At 39.8% G+C, this 21,952-nt stretch overlaps 1 protein-coding gene across 1 annotated transcript in view; it reads left to right on the top strand.

The window, feature by feature from the left end:
* The first annotated feature begins 3,932 nt into the window (after positions 1-3,932).
* Positions 3,933-21,952, top strand: part of SCN9A (sodium voltage-gated channel alpha subunit 9) — a 151,773-nt gene continuing 133,753 nt past the window's right edge. The window contains exon 1 of the mRNA XM_032637962.1: positions 3,933-4,052. The gene's annotated coding sequence lies outside the window, so the exon portion shown is untranslated. The remainder of the gene's footprint in view (positions 4,053-21,952) is intronic.

Here is a 21,952-nt window from a genome sequence, read left to right on the forward strand (position 1 = left end):
CAAATTAGATCAGTAAACACTCTGATGTTGATACATTTTTAGTAAACTGCTTTTCTTCTGTTGTTTCATTATGCATAATTTGTCCATCTTATCACTTAAGCTTATGTCTGATAATCTCCCTTGTTTATTGCACCATGTTTTAATTATAGCTCTAGTTCTTTTTAATCCTACTTTGAAACTCTACTTTTGAACCCTACTTTAAAATTAATTAATTAATTTTTGGCTGCATTGGGTCTTTGTTGCTGCACGCGGTCTTTCTCTAGTTGCGGGGATCAGGGGCCGCTCTTTGTTGCGGTGCACAGGCTTCTCATTGCGGTGGCTTCTCTTGCTGTGGACCACGGGCTGTAGGGCGCACAGGCTTCAGTAGTTGTGGCACACGAGCTCAGTAGTTGTGGCTCACGGGCTCTAGAGCGCAGGCTCAGTAGTTGTGACACACGGGCTTAGTTGCTCTGCGGCATGTGGGATCTTCCAGGACCAGGGCTTGAACCCGTGTCCCCCGCATTGGCAGGCGGATTCTTAACCACTGCACCACCAGGAAAGTCCCTGAACCCTACTTAAAAAAAAAAATTATTTATTTGGTTGCACCAAGTCTTAGTTGTGGCAGGTGGGATCCTTAGTTGTGGCACACAGGCTCCTTAGTTATGGCTCCAGGGCTCCTTAGTTGCAGCACATGGGCTCCTTAGTAGTGGCATGCGGACTCTTAGTTGTGGCATACATGTGGGAGCTAGTTCCCTGACCAGGGATCGAACCCAGGACCCCTGCATTGGGAGCATGGAGTCTTATGCAGTGTGCCACCAGGGAAGTCCTGAACCCTACATTTTAGCTATGTATACACAAAAACTTATAGCTCTATTCCTCCATTTTCACAACAGTGTAATTGTTTTTCCTCAAATTAGAATATTGCCATGTAGCAGATGTTAGAAGATAAATAGATATTTCTAATCCTATTTAATGAGAAAACTCTGCCAGTACTGTATTGCTTAGTTTATTGTCTCATATTACTGCCTATCTACCTCTTTTCCAGAAACTTCTGTAGTTTTGAAAATTGGAGTGGCAATTGTGGAAAAGATAGATGTGTGGATTTCCATGTTACTACCAAGTAAAACAAAATTCTTCATTCTTGTTCTGGTTTTGAAGTATAATATTAGTCAATTTCAAAGTATAAACATACCTACTCTTTTCTACCCAAATTATAGAATATCAGTTGTGAATAGTCCAAGAATTTATTGGTTGTTGGCTGGCTCAACTGGGTTCTTCTCTGCCTCCCATAATTCAAGCCTACCCTTTAACCTTCTCAATGGCACTATCTACTTATGTCTACATGTGACACCATCACTTAGTGTTTGGTGAATTCTTAGGGGTATTTAGTGTAATATTCAATAGGAGACTCAGAGTCTTTTTCTGAATTTAAACAGAGACAAAAAATCCCAGCACTGCCAAAAGAGCAATAAAAACACAGACAGCATAGACTAAAGGCAACAGATTACAAATTCTTGCAAGACTGAAAATGGTACATGAAGTAAATAGATGGATGGTAAATAAATAGTTGGGAGATGAAAGAGAATTAGAAAAAATAATGAATAATATACACCATGCTTTGCCAATGAATTCACAGGTAAAATCCCACCAGGGACCCCTCAGACAAACCAAGGAGGTTTTATTTTTGAAGACCCCTAATAAGAACCTAGGTATATTGAACAGATTTTTAGAGTGGCAAAGCATGGTATATATTATTTTCTTAGTGGCAGGGGGAGAGGGATACCAAATCCCTTTCCTACCACACAGGTGGGAAAAAATTTTGGTCATTAAGAAAACCTGCTACACTTCATCGAACCAATGGATCACCCAGCCTAGTATCTCATCACTATCCCAAGTGAAGTTTTCTGGGTAGTCCTACATATTAACCACCAAAAGTGACTCTAATTTCCTATAATTCCATACGTTGCCATCATTTTTCAATTCATCTTGACTCTATTTTTGTCTTCATTTTTCACCATCTCTAGGAATAACAAATCCAATAAACTCACTCTATACTGTATTTTATAATATGGTACTTTGGTTTGTTCTTGATTGCTTCTTTAAAGCTTTGAGTATTTTGGAATTTGATCAAATCTGTGTTAATCATATTAATAAATTTTATAATTTCAGAGGCATTGATCATTTTTTCTTTGTCTTAATCAGCTAGAGCCTTAATGTTCTAATTTATCTTCTTAAGGAAAAAATAACATGGATTTGAAATTCTGTGGGTTCTAATTATTCTGAATGTCATATGGATTATTCCCTAATGAAATGGAGAGAGCTGTAAGAGAAAGGGTTGATTGAGCTCATCTTACATCTCAGTGACTGTGCATCAGACAATTTAGTTGAAGGGAGACTCCACTTCAAGGTGGTAAGAAAAGACAGTGGCTTTACTGCATCTAATAAAAAAGGCTGTGTCTCCTAGTACAGTTAATTCTTCTTCTTATGTCTGCAAACAATGAAGGAAGAGAAAGTGACTTGGCCACGACATGGCATTGAGAATTAGGTCCCAGTGACCCAGTTCACTCTTCAGTGGAAAGCCTCAGAAACTGACAGTTTCCTTCCTTCAACAGCACATCTTACAAATCAAGAATGTTAAGGTCCAAAGCCCCAGGGCAAATCTCAGAAGCTTAGTAAGCGGCCCAGAAAGGTAAACCCTGGGACTTGGTATCCTGTGTGTTTACCACTAAGTATCATTTCCATAATAGGAGTGGAAGCAAATTACACTATAGCTGCAAATGCCCATCATTCATATTTATACAGCTAAGTGATCTGTCCATTTTATAAGGCCGGGATCCGGAAGTCTACCCTACCTCAACATCTTAATCCTTCGATTTTTCCCCTTGGTGGAAACTTCCTGTTTCTCTTTGAGAAAGATAATTCTATCCTGTTTTCATCGCCTTCCTCCCAGCAGGCTGCTGTAGAAAACACGCGCGCGCGCACACACATCGCACAAAATAATTTATAAAGATTTCTTTTCACAGTCGCTCCTACCCAGCTCTGAAAGTCAGAACCTATATGACTGATCGTGTAACCAGATGAGCGGGTCCCAGGTCCGAGAAGGCAAGTCCCCTCTGCCCCAGGTCCCCCTCTCCACCCACGGCGACTTGGGCTCCTCTCTCCGCCTTTGAAAGAAAATGCATTCTTTGCTTCCCTGGAAGACTTGGCAACCCGATCGATCTATCATAAAAAAGAAAAGAAAAATCGCAGCCTAGAGACAGGTCTTGCACACCACCAACCCAGCCTCCGTGGGCAAAGTCCCAGGGAAGGAACCGATTCCCAGTATTGAATCCTCGGAGCCCAGGGCCCAGGAGACAATGGCTGGGCCTTTGCCATCGGTCCCCACCTCCTCTGCCCGTAGTTCTCTCCAGCTCCCCGTCAAGCCGCAGTAAGTGACTTCTCGGAAATCTCAGCAGATTCTGCTGAGCAGGAAGGGAGGAAGGGGTGATGGGGGCGGAGTGAGGTAAGGGAAGGGCTCTTCTGGCTCCTGGACACACACGCGCGCGCCCCACCCAATGGGGTAGGTGAGGGTTCACGGTCTTGCCATCCCCTCCTCTGCCTTCTTCTAGCGCACAGTAGAGACTGCAGCATCTCCAATACCTCGCCGGCTGGGTCCCCGCCCCGCGCCCCCTGCGGGAGTGGAGGGCGGCGGGGAGCGAGGGTGGGGAAAGGGCGGGGAGCGAGGAGGGGCCGGAGAACCGGGGCGGGGCCGCTGCTTCCCTGGGCGCGCCCCGGAAGGAGGGGCGCAGTCTCCGGGCTGGCCCTCGCCCGCAGTGCTGCGTCCGGTGTCTGGTTTCCAATTCCGCGGGCTCTGCCGGCTGGGGCTGGGTGCCAAGCGGCGGGTAGTGGCAGGCGCCCGCTGAGCAACAGGATCCCAGAGAAAGAGGGAGCGGCAGCGGCAGTGGCAGCGGCAGCGGAGGGGACGCCGCGGGAGAGAGGCCGGGAGCGAGGAAGGGTCCCTGAAGCCCGCCCCCTACCCGGCGCCAGACTCTGCGTGCGCACTGGGTGAGCATGGTCGGCGGGCAAGGTTGCAAGTAAGTGCCTTTTCTCTTGCTCCTCCGGTATAGCGGGTAGGGAAACCGCCAGTCTCGCCAGTGCTCGCCTCGACCGCCACACCCACCTGTGCCTGATTTCACATCTGTCGGGTTTTGGCCGCCCGGTGTTAACGCCACCTGGAAAGTAGAGGGGAGAAGTTAGGCGAGGAGGTGCCAGCGACTGGACAAAGAGGAGCTGGAAAGGCAACCGGTCCTTTGCCAGTTTTGACGGTGTGGATTTCAGGTTCTGAAAATGTGGAAAGGCAAGGCAGCTAGCTTTACCTCATGGTTTACTATTATTTCTTTCTGTCTACGCTAGCTGAGTCGTTGGATGGGTTTCGGTTCCAGGGGTAGGTCGTATTCTTTACGAGCAAAAAGCATGTGTTCTTTTTCCCATCTGCAAAGGTGAGCGTGCAGAACCAACAGAGCTGACACTACCTGTGGAGACGGCGAGGATGCGCCGAACCCCTTAGGAGCACACAAACACAAATGATTGACGGGACCGCTTAGCCCCATTTCTCGACGCAGTTTTTTTTTTCAAACGAATGTGCATTTTATAGTGAAATTCAGATGAGATTCAGAATCATTTTAACTTTTTATCGGCTTCAGCTGAAACCGTCTTTTAGTTTTAGAAGAAAATAGTTGTTTTCGTCACTTCTATTAAAGACAAAAGATTAAAGCGAGATTAACATACTAGAAACTTAAGTGCCAAGTTTTGTGATTACAGCAAACATATTTCTCATTATTTCAGTGTTTTTTTTATTACAGTTGCAGCATTCAAAATAATTTATATCTCCTCTGAAGCTAAGAGCAATTTTTATGTGAGAGAAGCTTAGGGGAGGTTTTAAAAAGCTCATTTCAATAAGATAAAGACCAAATCAACATAGGCTTTTAAAAGAATGATGGATTTTCAGTTGTTGAGTGTGAAGTCAGTGCTAGAAGGTTCAGGTTTTTTTCAGAAACACAATGTTCTTTTCTATTTCTCATGCTTCTCTATGGGCAGGAGAAAGGTATTGTCTTTCTTTGGTGATTTAAAAAATATATTTATGATTTTTGCTTTAATGTCAATAAAACCTATCTATATATAATCTGCAAACCAAGTCCAATTATTAAACAGTCCATTTTATTGAAAACTCTTTAACTTATTTTTCCATCATTTAAAACAACTTAAACTAGAATTCACTTTTTTAGAAACTATGTTAAGTAGGATCTTTAACAAATTTTATTATTTGAAAGCCTTATCTGAGCCCTATGTGTGGAATGATCATGATTGCTAGAACAGCTTATTTACAACAAAATGCTAGACAAAATATGGCATTTGATATAATGAAGGATGTGCCCTGTATCAGGCAACCGACAGTAGTTTTGCTTAAGGTACGTTTTTGTATTTTGTAGATGTTTAAAGTACCTCTTTATTTAGAGGTCCCCTTTTGAACGTGAACCATTGTGCAATCGTGGGACACTATGACATATTCTTATAAAAGCCGGGTATATGGTTTGCCATGATTCCTATGGTGCAGGGCAGGGCTTACAGGGTACCTGATGCTTCTATGGAAGAGAGATGAGTCAGGTCTGGCTCTCTGCCAAGAGCATCCTCCTGCCTCTGTGACTCTCAGGACCAGGAGAGACCATGGGAGCCCTCCTGTGGTAGTGCTTCTGTGATTTTGCTACCTGTTGCTGAGGAGACTTTTGGCAGCAAAGAAAAAGTAAGAAATTCAGAGGTGGAATCATTGGGGTCCTATTCACCTTATTTAATGTGACCAACCAACTTTCTCTGTGGCAAGGAAAAAGAACAGAATCTTGCATTTTTCATGAATAATAAAAATTAATATTTACCTAATGTCTCTTCCTGTTAGACATGTGAAAGAGTGTGAAGTACTAGGAAGAATTATATGTTATTTTTCTAACCCTGTAAAGGAACTTAAAGTTTATTAATATGAATGGGTCATTCTTAACGTCATAGTGGTAATAATTTATGATTTTCCCTAAAACTCTTGTCTCAGATCCTTTTCCCCAGTCTTTGTCACCTGGATTAATGGTTCCACCATCCACCAAGTGTTGATTGCTTTCTGTTCCTCGTCCCGGCATTTTATCCCTACTCAGTCCATGTTTAGATCTCTCAATCTTATCTCCCAAACGCATCTCTATTCAATTATATTTCTCAGCTGTACCTCTTCCACCTTGTTTTCTATATCTACCCTGCCACCAAATTAGTGGCATCATCATAATTTTCCTGGATTCCTGCTACAGCCTTCACATTAACCTACCTCCATAGTTCGCTCCCTTGTGATTCACTCTCCATACAAAGCAATGCCATTATGCCTCTGCTTAAGAACATTCAGTGGCTCATAACTACATAGAAAAAAGGAATAAATGCAGAAACACAAAACTATTAATAACAAATTCCTTCTGGTAGCCTACAGCTCACTCTTTGATCTGGCCCTCTGCTACAATCTCCCTTAGTGCATCTCCCACTCATTTATATGCTCCAGCCACCCTGGTCTTTTTTTTTAATTTATTTATTTTTGGCTGTGGTGGGTCTTCATTGCTGTGCGTGGGCTTTCTCTATTTGTGATGAGCGGGGGTTGCTCTTTGTTGCAGTGCATGGGCTTCTCATTGCGGGGGCTTCTCTTGTTGCAGAGCACAGGCTCTAGACACGCAGGCTTCAGTAGTTGTGGCACATGGGCTCAGTAGTTGCAGCTCGTGGGCTCTAGAGTGCAGGCTTGGTAGTTGTGGTGCACAGGCTTAGTTGCTGGGCGGCACGTGGGATCTTCCAGGATCAGGGCTTGAACCCGTGTCCTCTGCACTGGCAGGCAGATTCTTAAGCACTGTGCTACCAGGGAAGTCCCCACCCTGGTCTTTTAGTACCTGAAACACATGAAACGATTTCACTCCCTAGGCCTTTTCTTTTCAAGTGTTCCCAGCGCCTGGACTATTCCTTCCTCTCTTTAAATGCCTAGCTCCTTTGCAAACTTTAAACTTCAGCTCAAAGGTCTCTGCCTCACAGAGATCATTCTTGATCACCTTGTCAAAAGTAAGCTGTTATCTGTTAGATTCTGTCTTGCTTCCTTGTTTTCTTCCTCCATAGTGCTTATTACAGCATGTGGGTATTTTGTGGATTTTGTGGATTTGTGTATCGAGTGCTCCAAATGAACGGGCACCGCTTCCGTAACAGTACCTACAATGAAGCAGTAGGGGTTTCCTAGATATTTATGTAAATAATTAAGTACAAAGATTAAGACTTATTTCACCATAGAGTGCACTAACCTTGCAAACTTACGCATTTTAGGATTCAATTTCTTTTTTATTTGTTGAGCATTGGGTGTATTTACACTCAGTACTATGATTGTGAGGAGGTAAAATTAAAATATCCTGAGATGTATTCCCATCTCTCAGCAGTGTAGGCATTAAGGTATTCAAAGGGAAGTAGACTGTAACACACCCTTAGAAAGGCAGTGACCATAACTGGATTAAAATGTATTTTGAAGAAACATTGGAGTACATAAGGCAATGACTTTATGACTTTGGTGTAAGTGATTCCTAATATACAATGATGACCTTATTAGGTTTAAATATGTATGTTTTACCAAAATTTGAGGGCCGCTTAATAATCACTAAATTTAAAATCATGTTTTGTAATAAATATGGCCACTTGAGTGGGCTCAGTTGATGGAAGTATGGTCAACAGGTGCCAACATGATCGAAATTGGTGTTTACTCCAGACTCAAGGGGCAAATTATCTCACAAATGCAAAGTGTTCACTAGGGAAGGCTCAGAGAGACACTGTGGACTAATACAGGAAAGTCCATCACTATTATTGGGGAAGGGGAGTGGGCTCAAAATTCACATTGGTGAATGATAGCATCATACTTACACTAGAATGTATACACACACACACACTTTTTTTTTTTGAATTTAATTTTATTTATTTTTTCATACAGCAGGTTCCTATTAGTCATCCATTTTATACACATCAGTGTATACATGTCAATTGCAAGTTCCCAATTCATCACACCACCCCACCCCCCGCCGCTTTCCCCGCTTGGTGTCCATACGTTTGTTCTCTACATCTGTGTCTCAACTTCTGCCCTGCAAACCATTTCATCTGTACCATTTTTCTAGGTTCCACATATATGCGTTAATATACAATATTTGTTTTTCTCTTTCTGACTTACATCACTCTATATGACAGTCTCTAGATCCATCCACGTCTCTACAAATGACCCAATTTTGTTCCTTTTTATGTCTGAGTAATATTCCATCGTATATATGTACCACATCTTCTTTATCCATTCGTCTGTTGATGGGCATTTAGGTTGCTTCCATGACCTGGCTATTGTAAATAGTGCTGCAGTGAACATTGGGGTGCATGTGTCTTTTCGAATTATGGTTTTCTTTGGGTATATGCCCAGTAGTGGGATTGCTGGGTCATATCGTAATTCTATGTTTTTTTTTTTAAGGAACCTCCATACTGTTCTCCTTAGTGGCTGTCTCAATTTACATTCCCAGCAACAGTGCAAGAGGGTTCCCTTTTCTCCACTCCCTCTCCAGCATTTGTTGCTTGTAGATTTTCTGATGATGCCCATTCTAACTGGTGTGAGGTGATACCTCATTGTAGTTTTGATTTGTGTTTCTCTAATAATTAATGATGTTGAGCAGCTTTTCATGTGCTTCTTGGCCATCTGTATGTCTTCTTTGGAGAAATGTCTATTTACTTCTGCCCATTTTTGGATTGGGTTGTTTGTTTCTTTAATATTGAGCTGCATGAGCTGTTTATATAATTTGGAGATTAATCCTTTGTCCATTGATTCGTTTGCAGATATTTTCTCCCATTCTGAGGGTTGTCTTTTCATCTTGTTTATGGTTTCCTTTGCTGTGCAAAAGATTTTAAGTTTCATTAGGTCCCATTTGTTTATTTTTGTTTTTATTTCCATTTCTCTAGGAGGTGGATCAAAAAATATCTTGCTGTGATTTATGTCAAAGAGTGTTCTTCCTATGTTTTCCTCTAAGAGTTTTATAGTGTCTGGCCTTACATTTAGGTCTCCAATCCATTTTGAGTTTATTTTTGTGTATGGTGTTAGGGAGTGTTCTAATTTCATTCTTTTACATGTAGCTCTCCAGTTTTCCCAGCACCACTTATTGAAGGGACTGTCTTTTCTCCATTGTGTATCCTTGCCTCCTTTGTCATAGATTAGTTGACCATAGGTGCGTGGGTTTATCTTTGGGCTTTCTATCTTGTTCCATTGATCTATGTTTCTGTTTTTGTGCCAGTACCATATCGTCTTGATTACTGTAGCTTTGTAGTATAGTCTGAAGTCAGGGAATCTGATTCCTCCAGTTTCGTTTTTTTCCTTCAAGACTGCTTTGGCTGTTCTGGGTCTTTCGTGTCTCCATACAAATTTTAAGATTTTTTGTTCTAGTTCCGTAAAAAATGCCATTGGTAATTTGATAGGGCTTGCATTGAATCTGTAGATTGCTTTGGGTGGTATAGTCATTTTCACAATATTGATTCTTCCAGTCCAAGAACATGGTATATTTCTCCATCTGTTGGTATCATCTTTAATTTCTTTCATCAGTGTCTTATAGTTTTCTGCATACAGGTCTTTTATCTCCCTAGGTAGGTTTATTCCTAGGTATTTTATTCTTTTCATTGCAGTGGTAAATGGGAGTGTTTCCTTAATTTCTCTTTCATATTTTTCATCATTAGTGTATAGGAATGCAAGAGATTTCTGTGCATTAATTTTGTATCTTGCAACTTTACCAAATTCATTGATTAGTTCTAGTAGTTTTCTGGTGGCATCTTTAGGATTCTCTATGTATAGTATCATGTCACCTGCAAACAGTGAGAGTTTTACTTCTTCTTTTCCAATTTGTCTTCCTTTTATTTCTTTTTCTTCTCTGATTGACATGGCTAGGACTTCCAGAACTATGTTGAAAAATAGTGGTGAGAGTGTGTGCATCCTTGTCTTGTTCCTGATCTTAGAGGAAATGCTTTCAGTTTTTCACCATTGAGAATGATGTTTGCTCTGGGTTTGTCATATATGGCCTTTATTATGTTGAGGGAGGTTCCCTCTATGCCTTGTTTCTGGAGAGTTTTTATCATAAATGGGTGTTGAATTTTGTCAAAAGCTTTTTCTGCATCTATTGAGGTGATCTATGGTTTTTATTCTTCAATTTGTTAATATGGTGTATCACATTGATTGATTTCGTATATTGAAGAATCCTTGCATTCCTGGGATAAATCCCACTTGATCATGCTATATGATCCTTTTAATGTGTTGTTCGATTCTGTTTGCTAGTATTTTGTTGAGGATTTTTGCATCTGTATTCATTAGTTATATTGGTCTGTAATTTTCTTTTTTTGTAGTATCTTTGTCTGGTTTTGGTATCCTCATAGGGTGATGGTGGCCTCGTAGAATGAGTTTGGGAGTGTTCCTTCCTCTGCAATTTTTGGGAAGAGTTTGAGAAGGATGGGTGTTAGCTCTTCTCTAAATGTTTGACAGAATTCACCTGTGAAGCCATCTGGTCCTGGGCTTTTGTTTGTTGGAAGACTTTTAATCACAGTTTCAATTTCATTACTTGTAATTGGTCTGTTCATATTTTCTATTTCTTCCTGGTTCAGTCTTCGAAGGTTATACCTTTCTAAGAATTTGTCCATTTCTTCCAGGTTGTGCATTTTATTGGCATAGAGTTGCTTGTAGTAGTCTCTTAGGGTGCTTTGTATTTCTGTGGTGTCTGTTGTAACTTCTCCTTTTTCATTTCTAATTTTATTGATTTGAGTCCTCTCCCTCTTTTTCTTGATGAGTCTGGCTAATGGTTTATCAATTATGTTTATCTTCTCAAAGAACCAGCTTTTAGTTTTATTAATCTTTGCTCTTGTTTTCTTTGTTTCTATTTTATTTATTTCTGCTCTGATCTTTATGATTTCTTTCCTTGTGTTAACTTTGGGTTTTGTTTGTTCTACTTCCTCTAGTTTCTTTAGGTGTAAGTTTAGATTGTTTATTTGAGATTTTTCTTGTTTCTTGAGGTAGGCTTGTATAGCTACAAACTTCCCTCTTAGAACTGCTTTTGCTGCATCCCATAGGTTTTGGACCGTCGTGTTTTCATTGTCATTTGTCTCTAGTTATTTTTTGATTTCCTCTTTGATTTCTTCAGTGATCTGTTGGTTATTTAGTAACATATTTTTTAGCCTCCATGTGTTTGTGTTTTTTACATTTTTTTCCCTGTAATTGATTTCTAATCTCATAGTGTTGTGGTCAGAAAAGATGCTTGATATGATTCCAATTTTCTTAAATTTACTGAGGCTTGATTTGTGACCCAAGATATGATCTATCCTGGAGAATGTTCCGTGCGCACTTGAGAAGAAAGTGTAATGTGCTGTTTTTGGATGGAATGTCCTATAAATATAAATTAAATCTATCTAGTCTATTGTGTCATTTAAAGCTTGTGTTTCCTTATTAATTTTCTGTTTTGATGATCTGTCCATTGGTGTAAGTGAGGTGTTAAAGTCCCCCACTATTACTGTGTTACTGTCGATTTCCTCTTTTATAGCTGTTATCAGTTGCCTTATGTATTGAGGTACTCCTATGTTGGGTGCTTATATATGTCTAATTGTTATATCTTCTTCTTGGATTGATCCCTTGATCATTATGTAGTGTCCTCCCTTTTCTCTTATAACATTCTTAATTTTTTTTTTTTTTTTGCGGTACGCGGGCCTCTCACTGTTGTGGCCTCTCCTGTTGCGGAGCACAGGCTCTGATGCGCAGGCTCAGTGGCCATGGCTCACGGGCCCAGCCACTCTGCGGCATGTGGGATCTTCCCGAACCGGGGCATGAACCCGTGTCCCCTGCATCAGCAGGCGGACTCTCAACCACTGAGCCACCAGGGAAGCCCAACATTCTTAATTTTAAAGTCTATTTTATCTGATATGAGTATTGCTACTCCGGTTTTCTTTTGATTTCTATTTGCATGGAATATCTTTTTCCATCCCCTCACTTTCAGTCTGTGTGTGTCCCTAGGTCTGAAGTGGGTCTCTCATAGACAGCATATATATGGGTCTTGTGTTTGTATCCATTCAGCAAGCCTGTGTCTTTTGGTTGGAGCATTTAATCCATTTAAGGTAATTATTGATAGGTATTTTCCTATTACCATTTTGTTAATCGTTTTGGGTTTGTCTTTGTAGGTCCTTTCCTTCTCTTGTGTTTCCCACTTAGAGAAGTTCCTTTAGCATTTGTTGTAGAGCTGGTTTGGTGGTTTTGAATCCTCTTAGCTTTTGCTTGTCTGTAAAGCTTTTAATTTCTCCATCAAATCTGAATGAGATCCATGCTGGGTAGAGGAATCTTGGTTGTAGGTTTTCCCCTTTCATCACTTTAAGTATATCATGCCACTCCCTTCTGGCTTGTAGAGTTTCTGCTGAGAAATCAGCTGGTAACCTTACGGAAGTTCCCTTGTATGTTATTCGTCATTTTTCCCTTGCTGCTTTCAACAATTTTTCTTTGTCTTTAATTTTTGCCAATTTAATTACTATGTGTCTTGGCATGTTTCTCCTTGGGTTTATCCTGTATGGGACTCTGTGTGCTTCCTGGACTTGGGTGGCTATTTCCTTTCCCATGTTAGGGAAGTTTTCGACTATAATCTCTTCAAATATTTTCTCGGGTCCTTTCTCTCTCTCTTCTCCTTCTGGGACCCCTATAATGCGAATGTTTTTGCATTTAATGTTGTCCCAGAGGTCTCTTATGCTGTCTTCATTTCTTTTCATTCTTTTTTCTTTATTCTGTTCCATGGCAGTGAATTCCACCATTCTGTCTTCCAGGTCACTTATCCGTTCTTCTACCTCAGTTATTCTGCTATTGATTTTTTCTAGTGTATTTTTCATTTCAATTATTGTATTGTTCATCTCTGTTTGTTCCTTAATTCTTCTAGGTCTTTGTTAAACATTTCTTGCATCTTCTCGATCTTTGCCTCCATTCTTTTTCCAAGGTCCTGGATCACCTTCACTATTATTATTCTGAATTCTTTTTCTGGAAGGTTGCTTATCTATACTTCATTTAGTTGTTTTTCTGGGGTTTTATCTTGTTCCTTCATCTGGTACATAGCCTTCTGCCTTTTCATCTTGTCTGTCTTTCTATGAATGTGGTTTTTGTTCCACAGGCTGCAGGATTGTAGTTCTTCTTGCTTCTGCTGTCTGCCCTCTGGTGGATGAGGTTATCTAAGAGGCTTGTGGAAGTTTCCTGATGGGAGGGACTGGTGGTGGGTAGAGCTGGCTGTTGCTCTGTTGGGCAGAGCTCAGTAAAACTTTAATCCACTTGCCAGCTAATGGGTGGGGCTGGGTCCCCTCCCTGTTGGTTGTTTGGCTTGAGTAGACGCAACACTGGAGCCTACCCAGGCTCTTTGGTGGGGCTAATGGCAGACTCTGGGAGGGCTCATGCCAAGGAGTAGTTCCCAGAACTTCTGCTGCCAGTGTCCTTGTCCTCACGGTGAGACAGAGCCACCCCCTGCTTCTGCAGGAGACCCCCACCAACACTAGCAGGTAGGTCTGGTTCAGTCTCTATGGTGTCACTGTTCCTTCCCCTGGGTCCCGATGTGCACACTACTTTGTGTGTGCCCTCCAAGAGTGGAGTCTCTGTTTCCCCCAGTCCTGTCGAAGTCCTGCAATCGAATCCCACTAGCCTTCAAAGTCTGATTCTCTAGGAATTCCTCCTCCTGTTGCTGGACCCCCAGGTTGGGAAGCCTGACGTGGGGCTCAGAACCTTCACTCCAGTGGGTGGACTTCTGTGGTATAAGTGTTCTCCAGTCTGTGAGTCACCCACCCAGCAGTTAAGGGATTTGATTTTATTGTGATTGCGCCCCTCGTATCATCTCACTGTGGCTTCTCCTTTGTCTTTGGATGTGGGGTATCTTTTTTGGTGAGTTCCAACTGTCTTCCTGTCGATGACTGTTCAGCAGTTAGTTGTGATTCCAGTGTTCTTGCAAGAGGGAGTGAGAGCACGTCCTTCTACTCTGCTGTCTTGAACCAATCTCCTCACACACTCTTTGTGTGACAATAAGTCTCCTCCTTTTTTGAGACTATACTTAAAGATATGAAACAAATAAGTAGTTTTGCTATTACCGTTTGGTTGAAAATTTAGCTTTTGGTTAAGTAGTCAGCTTTGATTAATGATATTTTTATCTAGCAAGTGTCTAACCATATTTGTTTGTTTGTTTCTGGTAAAGAATTTGGCAATCATGTTTCTTTTTGAAAGACTAAACTATTTCACGAATTGTCACCAGGGATTTGGTTAAATTTTGCAATTATGGTGGCACAACGTGGTTGTTGTAATCTGTTGGAATGCATCTGTGCGCTAATTGAAGTTGGGCCTCCATTTTACACATCTCACATTAGCTAATTCTCACATGGAGGTATTAGGGCTTCCTTCAGAACTTTGTAGGATTAGATTACTGTTTAAGATGGCAAGGTCATAATGAAATGGATAGTCTAAGATTGTATGAAAATGATTTTCATATGAGAATTTTTAGGAGAGCATTCACAGACGTGGGTAGATTACTTTTGTGGAATATGAGAGAACAGTTTTGGTGTCTTTTGCATTCTGCAAAATGAAATTTCTTCATTGAAGGTTTAACTTTCTCTTCCTTCTCTGTAGCTAGAAGGAAACTGCTTTAGGCAACAGGGAAAGCCATCAGCTCTTGGCAGCTAAAGGTAAAATGAAGTTTGGAGGAATGAAACCCTTGAGTGGTGAGGAAAAATGCCAGACCATGAAAGAGGGGAAGGAGGAAGGAATGCCTTGAACAGTGCCAATAAACGTATCGGCCACAGACAAATTTGAGTAGACGTTGTATATGGAATTGGATGATCTTATATCTTTTTAGCCCCACTGAGAAAATAATTCTTTCTTTTCTCTTTAATATAACAACTGTATTTTAAATGAAAAAATTCTGTCATTACTTCTTTAATACAGGAAATTGAATACCTTTGGATTTTTAAACTGATATAACTGGGAGCCAAAAGTACCATATATTATTATTGTTAAAATATACCATGAATGGGGCTTCCCTGGTGGCGCAGTGGTTGGGGGTCCGCCTGCCGATGCAGGGGATGCAGGTTTGTGCCCCGGTCCGGGAAGATCCCACATGCCACAGAGCGGCTGGGCCCGTGAGCCATGGCCACTGAGCCTGCGCGTCTGGAGCCTGTGATCCGCGACGGAAGAGGCCACGGCGGTGGGAGGCCCGCGTACCGCAAAAAAAAAAAAAAAAAAAAAAAAAATACCATGACTTTAATTGTAATTTCATTGCTGTTCATTTTATGACTTCCTTTTGTTGTGTCAGGTGTTTGAGAGACTGCCATTATTGATCACAACTTTCTTTAAAATGTCTCTTTGGATTTTTTACAAAGCTCTCTGAATCATTTATTAAAATATGATAAAACTTTAATTGCGCCTATGATTGTTCACTTGGAAATGGTTCAGTCTTACAGGGAGTGAGTACGCTTACAGTATCATTAACCTACCATCTCTGCCCTGCAATGAATGCCTTTTTCTTGCCCTTTCTCTCTTATATCTCATCTTTGAAAACATTTGATCTATATACCAGTAATACAAATTTTGCCCCACTATTAGATTAAAGTATTAACACAAATAATTGGAAAATTGAGCCTCTAAAGAAGAATTAGTAAGATTAGATAGATGCATTAAAATATAAGTACAAAGACATTTCTGTGTAGATGTTTAATGAAATCTTCTTTGTGTTATACGCCAAACGAAACTCCCGTGTCATCTGATTGTTTTTTAAAAATGGGGTGATTTCACTAGATGTAATGTTTGCCAACTATATTAGTCACTCATACAATATATATCTTAGAATCTAATGTAATTAAAAATATGTCTTCTTCAGGGCCTATTACTTAGAAGTTCAAAAAAGGAGTAAATAGAAGTAAACAGTAGATATACAAATCCATACATGAAAATAAAACAGGGGAAAGTGAGAGAAATGTTATATGATAATGAAATATTCCCTTATGTATTGACTTAAACTCCACTAAATGATTATTCTTTCAAGTCCAATGGACAGTGCTTCCTTTAGGGCTTAGAGTATGGATAATTTACTAACTCTATGTACATTTTAAATAGAATAAATAGAATATTTTATTGGTAAATTATGCTTTCACTTTCTCTGGGTGATGATATAAAGTTAACATTCCTTCTAGATAAATTTTATGGGACCAATCTTCATAGGTGATCCTTTCATGGAACAAGTATTACAAAGTTGAAGTGTTGATTTCCACACAAATGGAAATACATATATATTCTTGTTACCCTGGACAAACTTGGCTCAAGGTAATTCAAGTAGGGAGAAAAGAAATGGCATCCTCAGGGGTCAACTGGGAGCAAGCTTCTTATAATCCCATGAGATCGTCTGACAGACTTTCAGGAATGAATGTTTGTGGCATGGCTATGCAGAGAAACTCTTTCGAAAATTCATATTATGTCCCTCCTATAGTTCAGAATCATTGTAAAATATTGTTATAACATGTTAAAAGCACAGAGGAATAAATTTGTGTTCACATTTGGGTAGTGAAAAAAGTGTTTGTCTAGTTATCTCTCTTGCTGAACATGTGATCTTAGTCAAATACTTTCACTTCTCAAATGCAACTTTGTTATAAAATTGGTAGTGTCTACTTCTCAGGGTTGCTGTACAAATTAGATTAAAAAATATATATCCACAGCAGCCATTTTAGTGTCTCACACATGACAAGGAGGTGTTCAATTATGTTGGCTAGATATTTGGTAGCAGTATATAGACAGCACAGTTTACATCTTGTTAATATTACTGATACTAACATTAATTTAACAGCTTCATATGTGAGGGTCTCATTTATGCCGAATAGTGCATTAAGGGATTTGCAAATGCTCCTTTTAAATCCCCACAGCCGCCCTCTGAGGTGAGTAAACACGAAGGCTCAGGAGTTACCTTACCTTCATAAAGACTCACCGTGTTTACTAAACTTGAATAACATATATATTCCTTTTAATGGAAATAAAATCTTATTTATCCCAAGATTACACTTGCAAATAGCCAGGTACGCCTGGTTACCAGGTATGCCACAAAGCCTTTTTAACCCATAATGGAGCTGAAAGAATCTACATTTGCAATTAAACATAGCAAACTGTAATTACAATACTATAGAACAAGAAAAAGAAAGGTTGAATATTGGTTAAATGTTCCCCTTGAATACTGATTCTTGGGCAGTGCATTTGTATTAAACTGAAATTGAGATTTAGGTAGAAGTTTGAAGACAGTATGATATTATGAAATGTATCTATACATTTAAAGTGTTCCTGAGGTTGTTTTAGACATTGAATACCTTTGCTTTCTTGGTCTAGGGTTGTCCCTGTATTGCCCTGACTTGACTTGGCCACAATTAGAGTATTGGGGTTTTTTGGTTTTATTATGAGAGAATCAAGACAGGAAAGGGGACTTTCCCAAGGCAGACAAAAATTGAAAGAAGAGGGGTAGTGTCATTGAAAAGGGTAAGTGTGTGAAATGTCTCGGGCAGGTTCATTCAGCTATGAGCTATGAAATGGAGTAGAAACAGGGAGTGGAGTTGTACCTATGAGATCCTGGGTGTTAGAGGATGGAGAAGGAGAGAAAGCAAAGTGATCTTGTGCAGGGTAAGGAAAGAAGAAGACAGTGTTCATCTAAGGTGTTCGTATGTCCTAACCTAAAGCTCAGTACTTATTGTAACAAAGAATCAATGATTTATATCAATAACAGTGATTCTTTAACATCAATGATTCAGGGTGCTTACTCTTAAGGGTTTTAAAACATTTGGGGAAAAATAATTTATTTTACATGATGCTTATAATAATTTTCTAAGGCAGATGATTTTCTTTTAATATCTATTACCTACTTAGATACTGTTCTTTGAGTGAGATATGAAAATCATGAGAAATTGGACCCCTGAGTTCTACGATATGTCTCAATCTGTTGTAATGGTTGTGGATTGGCAGCTTATCCACTAGACTGCTAAGGTTTTAAGGGTAGAGACCATAACTTGTTCATATTGGCACCCCTGCAGGGTGCCATACATGCAGTCATTCTTGATACATATTTCATGAATAAATGATACATACTACACAACCAGGTGCTTGACTTCTATGAAAAATAGCTTTTTCACTGAAACTGAATGCTTTCTAAGAATATAGGAGGAATAAGTTAACAAGAATTTAATAATTTATGCTTCTCTTGCCTAGCTTTTTACCATTACTAGGTAAATTCATATTTCTTATTTCTTAGGGAAGGAATAGCATTCCTGCTTATTTTCTGCCCCAGTTTGGGTTCATCAATTCTAGGTGACAATGTTTAGCCTCCTTTGTAGAAAAGAGCCCAAATATTTTGACATGTACTCAAGTTGATGCATTAAAAAGGCTGAAGCCCAAATCCGTCTCTAAAGATTTGCTTAAAAGGTGGACTGGTAATCAGATAGTAAAAAAAAGTTTGAACTACAATTTCCAACTGCTTTGTCTTGAGCTCATGATCAATCATTAAGCCCTATCTGGTTGGCCTCCAAAATGTGTAGGTCAGGAGTTCGAATCCAAGTTTGTATCAGTGCCATTGAGGTTTGTGGGGAGGGAGGACCTGGCAGAGATCCCAAGGGTAGTGGTAAAGAGATGCTGAGTTGCTCCAGGTCTGTTCCTAGAACTCTCAGCCTTACTATTCTCGGCATTTATATGTTTTCTGAAATTAAATGGTAATTCCTTCTTTCCTTCCCTCTTCCTTTGTTCACTCCCTTCAGCAAGTATTTATTGAGTGCCTATTCAGGGCATTGCTGTAGACACTGTACATGCAACATTGAACAAAACGTAGAGGTTTCCTGCTAGTTTTGAGACAGATAATGAATAAGTAAACAAATGTTCACCACTTCCTGACCTTGTATTATACTATACACTGAAGAAAAATAAAGCAGGACAGAGAAAATTGAGGGAAGGAGGCATTGTTTATTAAGGGTGGTTAGAAAAGCCTTTCAGAGGTGCTATTTGAGCAGAGACCTGAAGGAGGTAAGGAAGTGAGGGAGCCAGCTACTAAGCTACAGGAAAATTATTCTAGTCACAAGAAGCAGAGATGGCAACAGCCCTAAGGCATATTTGATGTGTTTACGGAACATCAAGGAGGTCAGTGTGACTGAAGTGCAAGAGAGCAAGGTGGAAAGTGGTAGAAGATGGGAACCTTTTCTTAATTTGGAGAAGATTACTAAGTCTGCCTAGAGGTCTGTGTGATGTCAACATTACAGTGACTGGCAGGGGACAGACTTTGGGAGGGGATGAAGTGTTCTTTCTTTAAAAACTGGATCCCATTCTGGACGTGGGTACCACACAATCCAAATATATGATTGGGAAACTCCTAATTTCCATACAAAATTCATCTTTCAGTCATTTTTTTGTGATTTATATGTAAATGTTTTATGTTCTTTTCTCATCTGCAATAGATTAGATTCTTGGAAGCCATTTGAGGAAAGAAGGGCTAATATGACAGAGGTTACAATTGAGAGTATCTTTAAATTCTGGAAATTAAAACATGGCAAGAGTACAGTAATATTTTGCATATTTTGATTAATTTTTATATCTATTGTACAAATTATTTCTCGAGAAATAATGATACTGCATATATATAAAGGAGTCCTGCCTGGCAAAATAGATACCAGAGAAGCACATCTGAATCCCATCGAGGTTGACCCACTGTTAACTGCCATGACTTTGGTATCTTCCTGACGCTCCTCCCTACAGTTCTGAGCAAATTTTTGCAGATTAAAAAATAAAAAATTTTTTGCAGTAAAATATACGTAACATAAAATTTACCATTTCAGCCATTGTTAAGTGTACAACTCAGGGGCATTAAGTCCATTCACATTGTTTGCGACCATCACCACCGTCCATCTCCGGAACTTTTTTTTTTTTTTTGCGGTACACGGGCCTCTCACCGTTGTGGCCTCCCCCGTCGCGGAGCACAGGCTCCGGACGCGCAGGCCCAGCGGCCATGGCCCACGGGCCCAGCCGCTCCGCGGCACGTGGGATCCTCCCGGACCGGGGCACGAACCCGTGTCCCCTGCATCGGCAGGCGGACTCCCAACCACTGCGCCACCAGGGAAGCCCTCCGGAACTTTTTCATCATTCCACACTGAAACTCTGTACCCATTGAATAATAATTCCTCATGCTTTCCACTCCCCCCAGTCCCTGGTAACCAGCATTCTACTTTCTTTCTTTATGAATTTGACTATTCCAGGTACCTCATGTAAGTAGAAATATTCAATATTTGTCCTTTTTTGTCTGGCTTATTTCACCTCACATAATATTTTTAAGGCTCATTGATGTTATAGCATGTATCAGAACTTCCTTCCTTTTTAAGTCTGTATAGTAATCCATTGTATGTACATAGCACATTTTATTTATCCATTCCTCCACTGATGGATGTTTGGGTTGCTTGTATGTTATGGATAATGCTGTGATGAACACCATTGTACAAATATCTCATTGAGTCCCTGCTTTTAATTCTTTTGGGTATATGCCCACAAGTGGAGTTGCTAGATCATAAGATAATTCTATAGTTAATTTTTTGAAGAACTGCCATACTCTTTTGCACAGGGCTGCACTATTTTATATTCCCACCAGCACTGCATAATGGTTCCAATTTCTCTACACCCTCACTAACATTTATTTTCTCTCTTTTTAAATAATGGTCATCCTGCTGGGTGTGAAGTTGGCTCTCCCTGTGGTTTTGACTTGCATTTCCTAATGATTAGTGAAGTTGAATATTTTTTCATGTGCATATTGACCATTTGTATATTTTCTTTGCAGAAATGTGTATTCAGGTCCTTTGCTCATTTTAGAATAGGGGTGTTTGTTTTTGTTGAGTTTAAGAGTCCTTAATATATTGTGGATACTAATCCCTTATCAGATACATGATTTGCAAATATTTTGTCTGTTCTTGGGTTGTCTTTTTACTCTCCAACAGTGTCCTTTGACACACAAAAGTTTTAATTTTTATGAAATCCAATATTCTTTTTCTTTTGCTGCCTGTACTTTTGGTGCCATATCCAAGAAATCATTGCCAAATCCAATGTCTTAAAGGTTTTCCCCATGTTTTCTTACTTTAGTTTTATAGTCTTAGCTCTTAAGTTTAGGTCTGTGATCCATTGCTGATTATTTTTTTCCATTCCTATAGACATTATAGAGTCTAAGAATCTCCAGCTTCCCTTCACCCATCACTCCCAGGGGTTTGGTTTTTAGTTCAATATTCCTTACTCTGAACATTTACCTTTCTTTTCAGTAACCCCCATCTCATTTGTTCTTTCTTGTATGCTAGGATTAAAATGCTTTAATTATTGAAAGAGTATAGTAGTGACAGATAGGGATCCCTGGTGCAGAAAGAATATTATATACTCACATGCTCCTAGTCTCTGATTGGGTTCATTCATCCTTTTGACCAATCTTATCATTGAAAAACGTTTGGGTTTAGTCCCTTCCTATGTAGTTTAGGAATTCTGATTCCTTACTCACTAGATAATAGATTCAGGAGCTCTTTATATTCTGATCCTAGGTATTAGATGATATGATTAAATAGAGCAAGAATTTTGTCTTGCTACAGTTATAACCCCCCCAATCATAGCAGAATATTTTACACAGAGTGAGTGCTCAATACTACTTGATTGAATAAACAGATGAGTAAATGAATGGGGAAAAAAAGACTATCTTGTTTCCTTAGGTGTTTGGTAAATCAATGGCTTCTACTATTTAGAATTTTAGATTCATTTTAATAAAGAGCAAGTTCGAAAATCTCCTTTCCCCTTTCCCTTAATTCTTAGTGAAGACACTAATTTTTCAATCAGTTTTGTTAGAAGTGTTTTAGAAGA

Source organism: Phocoena sinus, chromosome 7, assembly GCF_008692025.1.
Source record: "Phocoena sinus isolate mPhoSin1 chromosome 7, mPhoSin1.pri, whole genome shotgun sequence".
NCBI lineage: Eukaryota > Metazoa > Chordata > Mammalia > Artiodactyla > Phocoenidae > Phocoena > Phocoena sinus.